Source organism: Atractosteus spatula, chromosome 11 (assembly GCF_055471065.1).
Source record: "Atractosteus spatula isolate fAtrSpa1 chromosome 11, fAtrSpa1.hap1, whole genome shotgun sequence".
Taxonomy (NCBI): Eukaryota; Metazoa; Chordata; class Actinopteri; order Semionotiformes; family Lepisosteidae; genus Atractosteus; species Atractosteus spatula.
In genome coordinates, this window is record NC_142716.1 from 12,955,294 (window position 1) to 12,970,353 (window position 15,060).

Here is a 15,060-nt window from a genome sequence, read left to right on the forward strand (position 1 = left end):
CCCATGAAGCGGATGAGTTCATGATGGCTGTGAGCTTGGTCAGCATTCTCCTCTCAGCCACCACCTCCATGGGGTCAAGGCTCATCTCCAACACAGTGCCAGCCTTCTTGATAAGTTTATTGAGCCTATTTGCATCTTTTGTCATGATGCTGCTGCCCCAGCACACAACAGCGTAGAAGATGGCCGCCGCCACCACTGATTCATAAAAAATGTGTAGCAGTGTTCCTCACACACCAAAGGACCTGAGTCTCCTAAGAAAATAGAGTTGGCTCTGACCTTTCTTGTACAGGGCGTCAGTGTTACCAGACCTCTCCAGCCTATCATCCAGGTGTACACCTAAGTACTTGTAGGAATGTACGCCCTCTATGTCCTCACTCTGGAACAGGGTGGAAACAGGGTTCAGGGGAGACTTATTCCTTCGAAAGTCGAAGATCATTTCTTTGGTCTTGCTGGTGTTAAGCTGGAGATGGTTAAGATGACACCACTCCACAAAGTTGGTAATCAAGCTCCTATATTCCTCCTCCCTCCCCTCTCTAATACACCCCACAATTGCAGAGTCATCTGAAAACTTCTGCAGATGACATGTCTCAGAGTTGTACCTGAAGTCAGAGGTGTAAAAGGTGAACAGGAATGGAGCAAGGACAGTCCCCTGTGGAGCCCCAGTACTGCTAACAATCTGTTTGGACACACAGCTCTGTAGCCGTACATACTGTGGCCTGCAGGTCAGATAGTCTATAATCCAGGACAGCAGGGGAGTGTCCACCTGCGCCGCCCTTAGCTTATCTCTCAGTAAAGGTGGATGGATGGTGTTAAAGGCACTGGAGAAGTCAAAGAGCATAACTCTCACAATGCTCTGTGTAGCAGATAGATGACTGCATCCTCCACTCCCAAGTGTGACCGGTAGGCGAACTGCAGGGGGTCCAGTGCTGTACTCACCAGGGTTCTGAGGTGGTCCAGTACAAGCCTTTCCAGAGTTTTCATTAGGTGTGATGTAAGTGCCACTGGTCTGTAGTCATTCAAGACTTTAGGGTGCCCCTTTTTGGGTACTGGCACCAGGCAAGATGTCTTCCAGAGCATCGGAACCTTTTCTAATCTCAGGCTGAGGTTGAAGATGTATCGTAGCACTGAACCCAGTTGGTCCGCACAGATCTTTAGCACCCTGGAGCTGACACCATCAAGAGCCGCTGCCTTCCCTGCATGGAGTCTCCTCAACTCCCTTCTGACCTGGTCAGCTGTGATGGATAGGCCGAGGAGGGCAGGGGAAGATGGAGTAGGAGTAGGAGGGATCACATGATGGGGTGACTGAGGACATGAAGAGGGTGTCTGCGGTGAAGGCCTGTGAGGTAAATGGACAGTGGACCCTGTGGAATCTGTTAAAGAAAAGATTCATCTCATTGGCCCTCTCCAGGCCTCCCTCACTCTGTTGGCCGCCGGTCAACTTGTATCCGGAGATCTTCCTCATCCCATTCCACACTTCTCTCACATTGCTCTCCCTCAGCCTGTCCTCCATTTTCCTCCCATAAGCCACCTTGCTCTCCCTAACTCTCACCTTCAGCTCTTTCTGTGCTCGCTTCAGCTCCTCCTTGTCACCTGCCTGGAAAGCCCTCTTTTTCCTATTTAGGATGGCCTTCAGATCACTGGTAACCCAGGGTTTATTATTGGAGAAGCAGCGCACTTTCCTGGTGGGCACTGCACTGTCAACACAGAAGTTTATGTAGACTCGGGAACCAACAACCAACAGGAACCAGTAACCAACAGACTCAGGAAATCTTTCATTCCCACTGCAATTACAATCTTAAACAATGCAAAGTAACAACCTTGTCTCTTGTTTCTGTTCTCCTGTAACACAACTGTATTCTCTTCCCTTTTGATGATGTTTATTTGTTATTGTGTTGTGTTTGACTGTGCCGTAAAACAGATCTCCCCTAGGGGACAATAAAGCTTGAATTGAATTTGATTGAATTGATGTGGCTAACTTGAAATTCATATTTACAGTAATCTATATGAAATATATATTTATATTTAAAGCACATGAAGTAAGTATAAGAGTTCTGTTAAATATGTCTTTTGAAATCATTTTCTTCCCAAGAAATTAGGAAGTTTGTTTTTTTAATGTTATTTTAATGTTTTCTTACTCAAATATTTTTTTTATAAAAGTTACCACCACTGCTGTGTAAGGTAACAGAATACACATTACTGAAAACTGCAGTTCTGTTTAATATCAATTGAATCCCTACTTAATCTCAATAGAGCTCACACACATATACAGTATGGAGTAGGAAATTTTTCGATAGATCTCCATTCACCTAGACAACATGTTTGAACTCTAGAAAGAAGCCAGAGCACCCAGCAAAAACAAAAAAGACAATGGAACCTAGGACCCAAGAGGAGTGGGACAGAAATATCCCACTCTCAGTAGAATCTGTAAGAAAGACTTCATTTAGAAAAAAGACTTCATTTTTCTAAGAAAGAAGTAAGATTTTTCTTTAATGTGACTTTTGTAAATAAGAAATGATCTGGTTCTCTCATATTGGCCTTTTATTTTTTATTTGATGTGAAACTGTTTTCAACAGGGGGAATAAGTATATTACAACGATTGGTAGTACCTCATTTTGACATTTTATGAATGTTTTCTAATAATTTCATATGGAATTTTTTGCTGTGGGTGACAGTCTGGTCATGGCTCAATACAAAACTCTAAAACTGAAATTTAATAGGCTTTGATTAAATCCCTAGGAGATTGGGTGGCTTAACCCAGATTTTATTTAACATTTTTTACCAGTTTGTCTTAAAAATAACAGTTTTATTACTACACACATTGCTTTCTTTTCAAATTTAACTTTGCACCTCCTATAGTGTTTGCTAATCTTCTTATTTTGGTATCATACTATACTGTGAATTGACAATATAACTACACCAGACTATACTTGTAGCTAATTGCTATAAATAAAGTCAAGCAGTTCTAATACAAAGGAGTAAGTAGGAATGTTAATTGCTATAACAATGTGTTACCCAAACATTGCGTCACTATTTTGAATGTTGATTATAAGGAAAATGAAAATTAAGAAGTGAATCCATTATCTTTTGGTAGCTTCATAAAAAAAGAAGTGGTGAAAACGCAGGTCAGTTATTCCCTTAATGGGTATTATCTGTGCAGTACACTCGTACCTGCTTACAATTTACAGTCAAATTGTATATAACATATAACATCATAGCTGTTTTGAAACAACCATCTTATGTCCTTAATCTCCTCATAAGGCAAATACCAAAAATCCTAAGGTCAAAAGTCTTAAGGCTTGAAAATTGTATTCCTTTTGGTATTGTAAAAGATTTCCATTACAAAAAACATAAAAAGTAAGAACATAAACTACAAACAAGAGCTTTAAATTTTCTGATAAGAGGTGAAAATATACAAGCACTACTGTAGCTTTTCAACTAAAATGACAGCAATAAAATCCTGATCATTTCAAGCTTTTATTTTCAAAGTATTATCTTGTTCTGATAAGAAGGAATGAAATGACAGATTGACTCCCACACAGTACAACCTCTTTTCTCATCTAGCCAGGCTGGAAGAGCTTGAAGATGACTCTCTGGACAGGCATTGTACCTCATAGAGCTGGAGATACAGTAAACCATAGATGGCATGCAATAGATCTTCATGTCTCTATGCCAAACACTAATACAAAAGCATCAGCTAAATTCTAATATTCTTTTGAACATTGGTTTTATATATTTGTAAGTTATTAGTAAGGGGGACTGAAATTTTCAACTGCACATGGTAGAAGATTATAATCGCCCATTCTTCTGGCTATTTTATTGTATCCACCAAGTCAAGAATTACCATTTATGACTCCTGTGTCAAATGGGGAATATGAGGACGTACAAACAGGCTCCTCAGCGTACTCATCTTTTAAACCTGTTCATCTTTTAAACTTCTGCAAAGTTCCAGGATGTCTCACTGATAACACTGCAAGCCTACAGGAGCCTGAAGTTGCTGTTTATGCTGAAAATTTGAACTTGGAAAACTTTTGACAGTTGAAACTTTAGTTATTCAGCCACAAGAGCCCCTCTTTTTAATATTTTCATACTGTGTTCAGTATTAAATGCAGTTTTGCTTTTAATGCATCATGGAGCTCATGATTAGTAATTCAACAAATGTCATAATATATATGTCATTGTATATCCCGATCTGATCTCTTTGATCTCTCTTCCCACCAGAAGACCAGAAACCTCTGCACTTCGGGCCCTGCATAAGAAAAGATGGCATTGAAGTGACTAGTATTCTAGTAGTAACAATGATTTACTTTAATACAAATATTTATGTTTACAACTATGTCAAATTTCCCCTGACATTTAAAGTTTGAAATGAAATGTAAATTGAAACATTTCTAAGAATTATGTTGAACATATAGTATACCAATTTTGGGTTGTTTTGTGATACAGTCCATGATATTGTATGAAAATAAAACTTTCTGCACAGGTTATCTCAAAGAATGAAACCAGTTACCATTTAGCATCCAAATGAGTTTCTCTTTCAATCAGCAAATCCATTCTTCTGTTACCAGACACATTTCCTTGCTTCTATAATCCACCCTCTGTTGCCTCTATCCCACCCTAGCAACAGCTCAAGTGAAAATGTACATATTGCAGCAAATATTTTTATCAATTTAAGGGGGAAAATAAATCTCCTCTAAGGAAACTGACATTTTGGTTATATAAAGGGATTTTGATTGCATCTGGCAATGGTATTGAAATAGTCTAAGTCTTGCTTAAATTTCAATAATTTCCCTACTGCCATGCAAAGTGTTGACACAGTCCATGGCTTCTTGTCAGCATTGTTTTGGGATTTTGGGATCATTCATAATATTTCCACCCTCTGTTGTTTGGTCCTGTTCTCTTTCCACTGTAATTGTGCAGTATTTTAGATTCAGAGAAACTTTACTGTACGTCTAATATACAGTTTCACTGAAGTTATTAATGCATTTTCATTGATTTATTTATAACTATCATAGGTCATGAATTTGTCACTGCTGACTGGGTCAGAAATAATTCTGATTATTATTTTATACTGTACATTGCTGTTGTCGTCTAAGGTTAGATGTATGTAAGTATGTACAGTATGTAAGGTATTACTTTGTGTAGGTATAATGTAAAATATCCACCTGCAGTGAAATCTGTACAATCACCATTTCTACACTTAGTTGTGTTTTAGAAAAAAAATGCATTGTACTGCATATTTAATCAGTACAATCATATGCAATGAACTTAAGTGATACTTCCTCAAAAACATATGTTTCTGTGGACTGGTGCAAGTTGGTGGAAGAACGTTTTTTTCTTCCTCTGCCTTGGTAAAGCATTTATTTTGTGCACACATAACTCAGAAAATGGTTTATAAAAAATGTATTTTATTGTCTCTTCACATTTAACAATTTCACAAGTTTAATTACTTTTTCATACCACTATATAAATATAAAATATTATGTGGTATTATTTTTTAATCTTGCTACTAATACATCTTTAATAAACATTACAGATTTATTGTATTTTTGCTGACATTTTGTGTTTTCTTATACATGGGTATATTATACTTGGTATGCACACAATATTGAGATATTGCTAATTACACAATTTGCAAAGGAAATTTATTGCTCTCATGCTGCAAAATCTGGTAATGTGAATACAAAACAGTTATTTTTGCTGATTAGCATACAGAGAAACAATCCCTTTAATGGCATTATAATAAATCCTGTGAAAGTTTGAAGTAAGTCACCATTAGAATGCTAGTTATACTGAACATCATGAATGATTAAGTGATTCAAGGTAGAGCTTTTAATCTTCAGTAATGCCTAAAGCATTATGCTACTTTTTAACAATGCAAAGATCAATTTTAATTTTCCACCCAAAGTTAGGAATGCCTGTAAGTGTTGGATAACCGCATTTAATACCCAATCTTAACATACTTACACATCTGAATGATAGCAAGTTACTGATTATAGTATCCCCTCCGGTGTACTAGAAAATTCAACAGCACTTGAACATAAGTCTTAAGTTTTTTGCAATCTGTCATAATTTTCCAGTCACTGCCAATGATCGTATGTATATTGTATGTCTTCATAATATTTTAGATACAGTATGTAAAAATGATCTTGCATAACAAGGTTGAGGCATAGAAACTAAAAGCTGTTCTCTGCAGCTCCTGCCACAAAGTTCATTCAAGAAATTTACTGTAGGAACAAATACGGGTTAATTCTACACTGAAATGTAAAAACATAACATTGCAGCTGTGGATCCTTCTTCAGGTGTGTAGATGAATGAGGGAAAGAGAACAGAAAAGACCTAAAAGAAATATAGGCAAGGGGAAGGTGCAGGGAGCTAAAATGATCTGTTCTGGGCAATAAAATTCAAGAAATGGAAGTGTTTGAATAGATTTTTGGTTTGCTGTGTAATAAGAGATCAATTGTCTTAATTCAAATTAGGTTCTTGATCAATCTTCCATTGAGTAAAAGTGTTGGAACAGTTTTATAACACATGCTTTGTTGTTTTTCTTTCAAATATATTTATAATAACCAACTTCACTGACAGATAGGTAATCTCAGGGGTACTCCCGACTAAAACCCCCTTTCATAAAATAAAGATTCTATTAAATTGTTCCATAATGAAAGCTTTTGCTTTTACTAACAAAGTAGAACATTAGTCATTTGAGACTAATGCTTGGACTACCTCCTCCACTTTCATAATTAGGAAATTGTCTTCATACTGTGCATGTTTAGAGGGAGCCAATCAAAATGTAAAATCCATGTCAATCAGCTGAGCTTGATTCAGTAAGAGAAATCGATATCTGGAGACCTGCTGGTGTGAAAAACTGACAGCCAAACATATTCTCTGTGGGAACAGGAACTTAAAGTAGAGGGCATACATTACAAGCTCTAAAGCTGTCGATTTTCCTCTCTCTTTTTGTAAGCCACATGGTATTTGAGGAAAACTATTTTAAAATCAGTTTAGTACTTACTGTACAGTAAATGCTCACAATAATCTTTGTTACATTTCAAAGATCAGTGATTCCATAACAGGAAAACACACAAACTGTACCAAGGCACAACTTTTACATACTTTCATATTGCAAATGACAGAACTAATGAATTATATTAGATTTCTAGGTGTCGGTAACCACACTGCTTTTACAGGCACGTATGTTCTTTGTATTTATGGAATGAATTTGGACATTGTGTAATATCTATTTTACTGTTAAACAGGAAATTCTGTAACCACTACTGTTTGTCTGTACATACTGTATAATATGACAATTTACTACACACTGAGGAAGACCGACTTTAAGTATTTGTATACTCCACCAATATCAAGTGCATTCATATATAATGTCAATGTGTCTAACATAATACAGTGTAGCTTTTTAAGACCCATCATCAGGAACAAAAACTAAAATTCATCAAATTGTTGTCACATATGATTTACATAGCCATATATGACATGCAAGAATACTTTTGGGAAGTAAGAGAATTTTAAAACCAGTGTTTTTTAACAAAATCTTTTAATTCTTTAAAATATTTTTTGATTGAATGGCAAAATGGTGCTTTAATATTTTTTATGTGACTTAAAGGGAGAAATTATTTCCCATACTGTAGGTAGAAATGTAGACTTAATACTAAAATTGTTTTCTGCGCAGTTTTCACTGGGTCATGGGAAATGTTTATAGTGTGTATGGACATTAACGTGAATTCTCAAATTATGCAATTAAATCTGTGTGCTTATATTTTTTAAAATTTTCTTACTAAAAAGTAAGTAAGCTTCCGTGCTATACTAAGCAGGTTTCTAAAAACCATAAAAGGTTTTCTTAAGATCTTCAGGTTATCGGGTTATTTATATACCCAACACAGCATGGATTATAAACCATGGTCTGCTCCTTACAGCTCAGATGTTGTCCTCAGAGAAAGTGATGCATACTGTGCATAGATCGATGTGCTTTTAAAAGATTCTGTTGATTTGCAAAGGTTTAAGAATTTCAGTCCTTTGTTAAATATATCACACACATGAACACTGAAAATGCAATTTTAACAGACTATTTGTTTCTATGCTTAATTGTATTCTATGGCTACTTAAAGTAAGGTTTTTTTTAGGGGAATAATGTTTATAGCTTAATATCCCCATTTGTCATGCATTTCCTATAGCAATAATGAAAAATGAAACACCAAGTTAAATGTTTTTCAATCAAAAAAATAACATTAGGGACCTTGCTTAAATACAACTCTGTAACCAAGACCTAATGCACTGCTTTTTCAGTCAATCATCAAGGTGCATTCAGAAGTACCAAAGAAAAAGTAAGTAACTATGAAGTACAAGTTTTGTTAAATTACATAAATTGTGTAGCGAATAGAGAAACTAAAGTGATAGAGACACAGTTGTTGTTTTCATACCTTCCCAAATATTTCACCACCAAAAAACAGAGGAGTGATAGAGTATTGATTTGTTCGTTTTTCCTTATTGCAGTTTAGTACTGTAATATGCTTGAGTGAAAATGAAAGGAACCCATAAGGTTACATTATACAGTCCTTAAAATAGTATCGGACTTCAGATGGTGCTTAATAGATGTTTTACACCTTACATATTATGTTTTCAAAGCTTTCAAAAGACAAAGCCTTTTCGATGTTTTAATTTAAATAAATAAATTATTACATATAATCACCACAAAATACATCAATATACTTTGGTGAGGAACATGAATTTAATTTTAAAAGTACTACAGTAAGTTGCTTTGAATTCATAACTTGTGACACCAAGTTAAATAATATACAGTAGAACAGTGAAGCTCCTCACTATGCCATTAGATCTGGTGCAACATTGACAAGACTTAACCTAGAGTTCTTTAAATCACATCATTTACTGTCCAACCGAAAAATATTTTGATATGAGTTGATTACTATATCGAATTTGCATTTATAAATTACTTTGGCTTGACCTGACAATGAAGAACAAGCCATACTTACAGTAAGTGGCAACCTAATTGAAACATTAACATGTATTTTTAATATTCATGCAGATTTGTTTTTCATTAGTAAATCTGAATTCTGTCTATGAGCAATGAAGCTCCACCAGGAAGGTTCACCACAGGGTATAAAATCATAGCACTAAGACAGTGATTTGAATAACCTCTCTGCATGACTTTAAACCTGGTCATTATTAAAGTACATTAGTTATGATAATCCTCACCACAGCCAATATCCATGAAACCTGAACAAACATTACATTTTTAAGCTGTAATTAAGAACATGAGCTGTATGGATTCCTTTAGGAAAAATCCGTCTGAAAATCCCACTGTAAATTGAACACACCTACAGTAGGTCGTGACTTACTTAGGCATAATGAGGCTGAATAGACCAACTTCTGTGAGTGATTTATTGAGACTGCACCCATTTTGGGTCTGTGAAGAATTTCAACATGTATAAAAAATAAAATTTAGACAGTTTAGAACATAAATTGTCTGTATGACTCTGGTAGGAAAGGTTGTATTTTTATGCTTTTACCCCTTTTCATTTTTATTTAAATAATAACAAATTTATATATTTGGAATATACAGTTCCATATTGCTCATTACACGTAAGCTTATTTGTAATCACAATACTTAATTAATATGCATTACAAATAAAAGATTTATCTATAAAACTTGATAATAAAAATTGACAGCTCTACTCTAATAATGAATTTATGACCTACTGTATGTGTATCGATTTGTCTCCTACTGTTCACAGTAACTAATTAAATTTACTCTTGCATGTTAAGTTTCATTATTACCTCAATTCGATTATGATATAAATTTAAAGAGATGGCAATGAAGAGGTACCCAAACAGAAATTTCTTTCCTTTGATATATTTGACCTGGCACTGACAGATACCATCATGTCTTTATATGTTTTTCTGATAATTGTCTGTCATGCATTAATTTGAAAGTTTCATTCCTGTAGCTAAACTTTTAGTTGTTCTCTTCTTACTCCTTGCTTTACTAGAAGTAAGATTTTGTGAAAATATATTAATGTTATATTAATTAATTTATTTATATAATTGTACAGCATCTTTCACTATAAGTCAGATTTTTAGATTGTTCATATTAAAAAATGATGCTGTTTTGTGATAGCATATTTGTAAATCTTCTTATGACACAGTCTGGCATAAAGGACTCATACTCAAACTGCTTCGTATTATCCCAAACAAGAAAATGGTCCTCTTTATCCAAGAACTAATCTCTAACAGATCATTTACCTTAACACTGGGCAATGATAAATCCAGGAAATTTTACCTTAAGAATTGCGTAAAACAGCTCGGTGCTGGCACCAATGCTATTTAACATCTACACAGCTGACCTGCCATGTACAACTGCCAAAAAGTACATACTGTATATGCAGATGACATCGCTATTATGCATTGCTCCACAGACATCAAAGCAATAGAAACTACACTACACTGACCTGAACAAGCTGAACTGCTACTTCAAAGACTGGAGGCTAAAACTTAGCATCACCAAGACAGGGAGCAGCATTTTCCACCTCGCCAATTGCCTTGCTAACATAACAATCAACGTCAAGTGCAAAGACAAAACTATTCCATTTGAGAAAAGCCTGAAATATCTAGGAGTTGTTCTTGACCACTCACTGACCTTCAAGCAACATCTCGAACAAACAGCAGCAAAACTCCAAGCAAGGAACAACCTCTTGCGAAGACTAGATGGCACTAGCTGGGGTGCAAATTTCACCGTCTTACGCACCTCTGTGCTTTCTCTAGCCTTCTCGGTAGCTGAGTACTGCTCTCCTGCTTGGCACAACAACAGTCACACGAAGAAGGTAGACACAGCCCTGAACAACAGTATGCGCATTATCACCGGGTGCATTAGGCCTATGCCCACTGAATTGCTACCGATTCTCAGCATCATCTCTCCACCTAATCTTCGCAGAGAAGCAAGTTGCATCAACCTTGCACTGAAAGCCCCGGATGACTCCAACCACCTGCTGCACGATGCCATCTGCAACCGGAACACCACGATCTGCCGACTAGAAAACTGGCACACCTTCTAACACAGTGAGGCGCCTTATGAAAGAAGCAAACAACGACAATGGCACAATGGGCTAACAAAAACTGGCAAGACGCGTGGAATAATAACAACCACAGATTGAAACAATTTATTGAGAAAGTATCTAAAAAACCCACTGGAAATGACCTACCCAGACAAGCCTGGGTCAAGTTGAACCGACTAAGAACCGGACATGGCCGTTTCCGGGCCACCCTACACAAGTGGGGCCTCACTGATGACCCAATTTGCGAATGCGGCGATGGCAAGGAGCAGACGGCCGACCACATCCTGTACTCCTGCCCTCGCTTCAGATGCCCCGGCAACTTTACCGATTTGGATGATGCCAGCCATGACTGGCTGAGGCACCTGACTGTGACAATATAACTATGTAACCTCTGCATGTTAAGCTCATATGAATAATAATAATATAAATCTTCTAAAAGACATTATATTCACATACAGATGCAGCCATTCAAAGTGCGCGGCACAGACACGTACCGGAGGTAATTGGCTACGGCCTCGCGCATCGTGATGTGCGATGACGCAAAATACCGCGGTACGTGATTGGTTGACCGACAGGGGCACTCGTGGTGCGTTGGCCGGTCGTAGAAAGATTTAAATGTCTTTACTGTGCCCGTTTTAGTATTGAATATTTATATGGAATTTTACCACTGAAGGGAAATCTTAGTAGCTGAGCATAAAAAGAATAGGAGCATACTGTAACGCGTGTGAAGGCCATAAACGATATTAATTTTGGAACATAAACATACAGTATATGGCTGGTCTCGGTACTTTAAAGAAAAAATACACACCAGTATTCCATTTCTCCCTAAACATTTTAAGCATCGAAGTCTTTAACTAACGTGATACCGGAGTCAACAAGCATATTTTAGAATTTGATTAAAAGGGAATATAATATGGAATCGCGTATCTAAAGAAATTAATAACGATATAATTATATTCATGTACCACAACACAAGAATAGTACACGCTGTACGATGTCTGTTGATAATGTTTCTCCAGGGCTTTTTCAACACTTCTCATGTGACCTTGCCAGTGGCGCTGTGGGTTAGGTTCCTGACTCCCATATCATACGTTGGGTGTTCGAATCCAACCGGAGCCATGACTTCTTTTTTTTAACAAACATTTCTTTGAAAAAATAAAACGTTTCCCTGGGTCAGAGATTAAATAAAACTTCACTCACACCAAACAAATTTATATTTCTAAATATCACAACATGATCGAATTTAAGTCATTTTAATAACAATGAATAGTCACCTATGCGTTACAATATAAACATTTATATTGATTTAAATCGCATTTTGATTTAAATCTCAAACGCGTGTTTAAATATATGTGTTTTTTTATTCACAATCAGACAAATGCAACATAAATTGATATCTTTGTCTTCTAAGTATCTTAATAAACTTTCAGCATAGCTTTCTCCCCGTTTAGATTTATTTTTCCTGGGATCTTGGGATCAAACGTGGAAAGATTAGATTGTAATCGTTTTTATTTTTTAAATACATTTTAGAAAAGTGTAATCTATACTAAAAAGCTGTACACCACCTGCTATAAAGATACATATTGTAATACTTTCGGGCTCGGATAGGACGGACATAAGAACTCAGACTTGCGGAGTTAAAGCAAGTTAAAGCCTTGATTTTATATATCACCTTTAAAAGTGGCATCTCAAAGCAATACAGTAGATATAAAAACAGTTAAAAGAACCACAGATTACAAAGTAAATACCCAACACTGATTGTACCCATCTGTCATGCTAATAAAGCACCTTGAATTGAATTGAATTGAGAGAGGGGGGGGGAGGGCGAGCGAGAGAGCACAGCCAGGACAGACAGGCAAATAAGATACACTCCACAGACATTCACAACAGCGACATATCATAAAACGTTTGCACATATTGTTAAATTATTACTTGTTTTTCAGGAAGTTAAAAAAACACTTGAATTACTTATTCAGTCTCTCGAAATAAAATTATTTTTCAAGCAATGCAACTAACGTCGGGCAACGTGTTTTTTTTAATCCAACATTGACAGCCACATCTTAAATCTTGTCAGTCAGCTCTTTTTTCTTTATTTGAATTGTGGCGATTCAAACAACTTGGGATAACAAGTGGTCTCAAAGTCACTGAGCTCACAGAGCTTCAACAACAGATGACAATTTCCTTAGTCCTTCCTTAGTCTTGCTGAAATTGTCAGATTATGAGTGAATAAAAGCATTTTATTAAAAACACGTTTGCGTTTGTTTGGGAGCTATATTATGTATTTTTCATATGTAAGATATAATGATGTGTTCCTGCTTACACATCGCACGACTTTAAAAGCTAGAAAAACAGGTTTCGATTCACATTATCTGGCGACCCTTGTTTTGTCAAAGGACAGCACACTCTCTCTCACTTGCCCTAAACAGACAATACACAGGGGGGAGGGCAAGCGAGAGAGAGAGAGAGGGGGGGGGTGATATGTGAATATGATAATGTGAATTCCATCAAGTCAGGCACCTGTGAATTTGCAGTATTCCCAGAAAGCCGCATCCCATCCACTGTTCCTCCAGAAAGCTTATGCAGAAGTGAAGGAATTAAATATGGAATTAATATGGAATTTAATATGGAATTAAACCGGTTTCACAGGTATTTTCAAAGTAGAAGGGGGCGAGATTTCCAGCGAAAGACACCCCCCCCCCCTCCTCTAAAACCCAGTAAGTACAGTACTTACTAGTTAAGAAAGCTAGGTGTTAGCATAAATTATTAGTAATCAATAATATTAAATTTAGCACTGTTATAAATTGTGCTAATAATAAATTCTATTCTACTCTGAATAGAGTAGGGGGAGGAAGAATGCCCGTGGTCTTTTCACTTACTGCAATATTATGGACACTCAATTGACTTTTAAAAAAACAACAACTTTTTTTTGACAGCTGGTACAGCACCCCACCGCGCCCATGCGCCAGCATTATATTCCCATGTACGGGTAGAATATGTTCATTGTCTTCCAATGAAAGAAGGGTTCCTTTCGCCGTAGTCGGGAGACATTAGAAGCTTGCCACGCCCGGACTGTTACACCAACGCATTAGAATGTTAAAAGCGATTTCATTGAGGAACCTAGCTTTCTTAACTAGTAAGTACTGTACTTACTGGGTTTTGGAGGGGGGGAGGTGTCTTTTGCTGGAAATCTCGCCCCCTTCTACTTTGAAAATACCTGTGAAACCGGTTTAATTCGTCACAGCCAGCACTCCCGCAGAGAGGGGGGTTGTACTTGCAGTGCATCAGTATAGATGGGAAAACCAGAGCCGACCGCTACGCCGCCCCCGTGTTTGGGGTGCTTATCATTCTCAGTGCATAACAAGGAAGATTAATAAACATAAACATAATCTCATGGTTAAATAGTCAAGTCTAGCCATGTGTGAGTCTAGTCTCACAGAGCTTCAACAGCAGATGACAACTTGTGAGTTCGATTAAGAATGAATAAAAGCATTTCATTAATAACGTGTTTGCGTTTGTCTGGGTGCTGACAAAGTAAAAAACTATCTCTAAAAGCTAAAATATCTCATTTTGTATTTCTTTTAAAAAAAAATCATTTGCCCAGCCTAACAGTATTGTTGTTAATGTTTTTATCCTGTAAAGTGCTTTGAGGAGCCACCTTTAAAGGCGCCATATACAATAAAGTTCATTATTATTACTATTGTTAATTTGCTGGACAGAGAGGTGAACATTATTACAATTAAAAGTCTAAATAGTATCAGCTTTATTTATGGGTTTTAAATAAAGGCGATTTAAATCAATATAAATGTTTATATTGTAACGCATAGGTGACTATTCATTGTCATTAAAATGACTTAAATTCGATCATGTTGTGATATTTAGAAATATAAATTTGTTTGGTGCTAGTGAAGTTTTATTTAATCTCTGACCCAGGGAAACGTTTTATTTTTTCAAAGAAATGTTTGTTAAAAAAAAGAAGTCA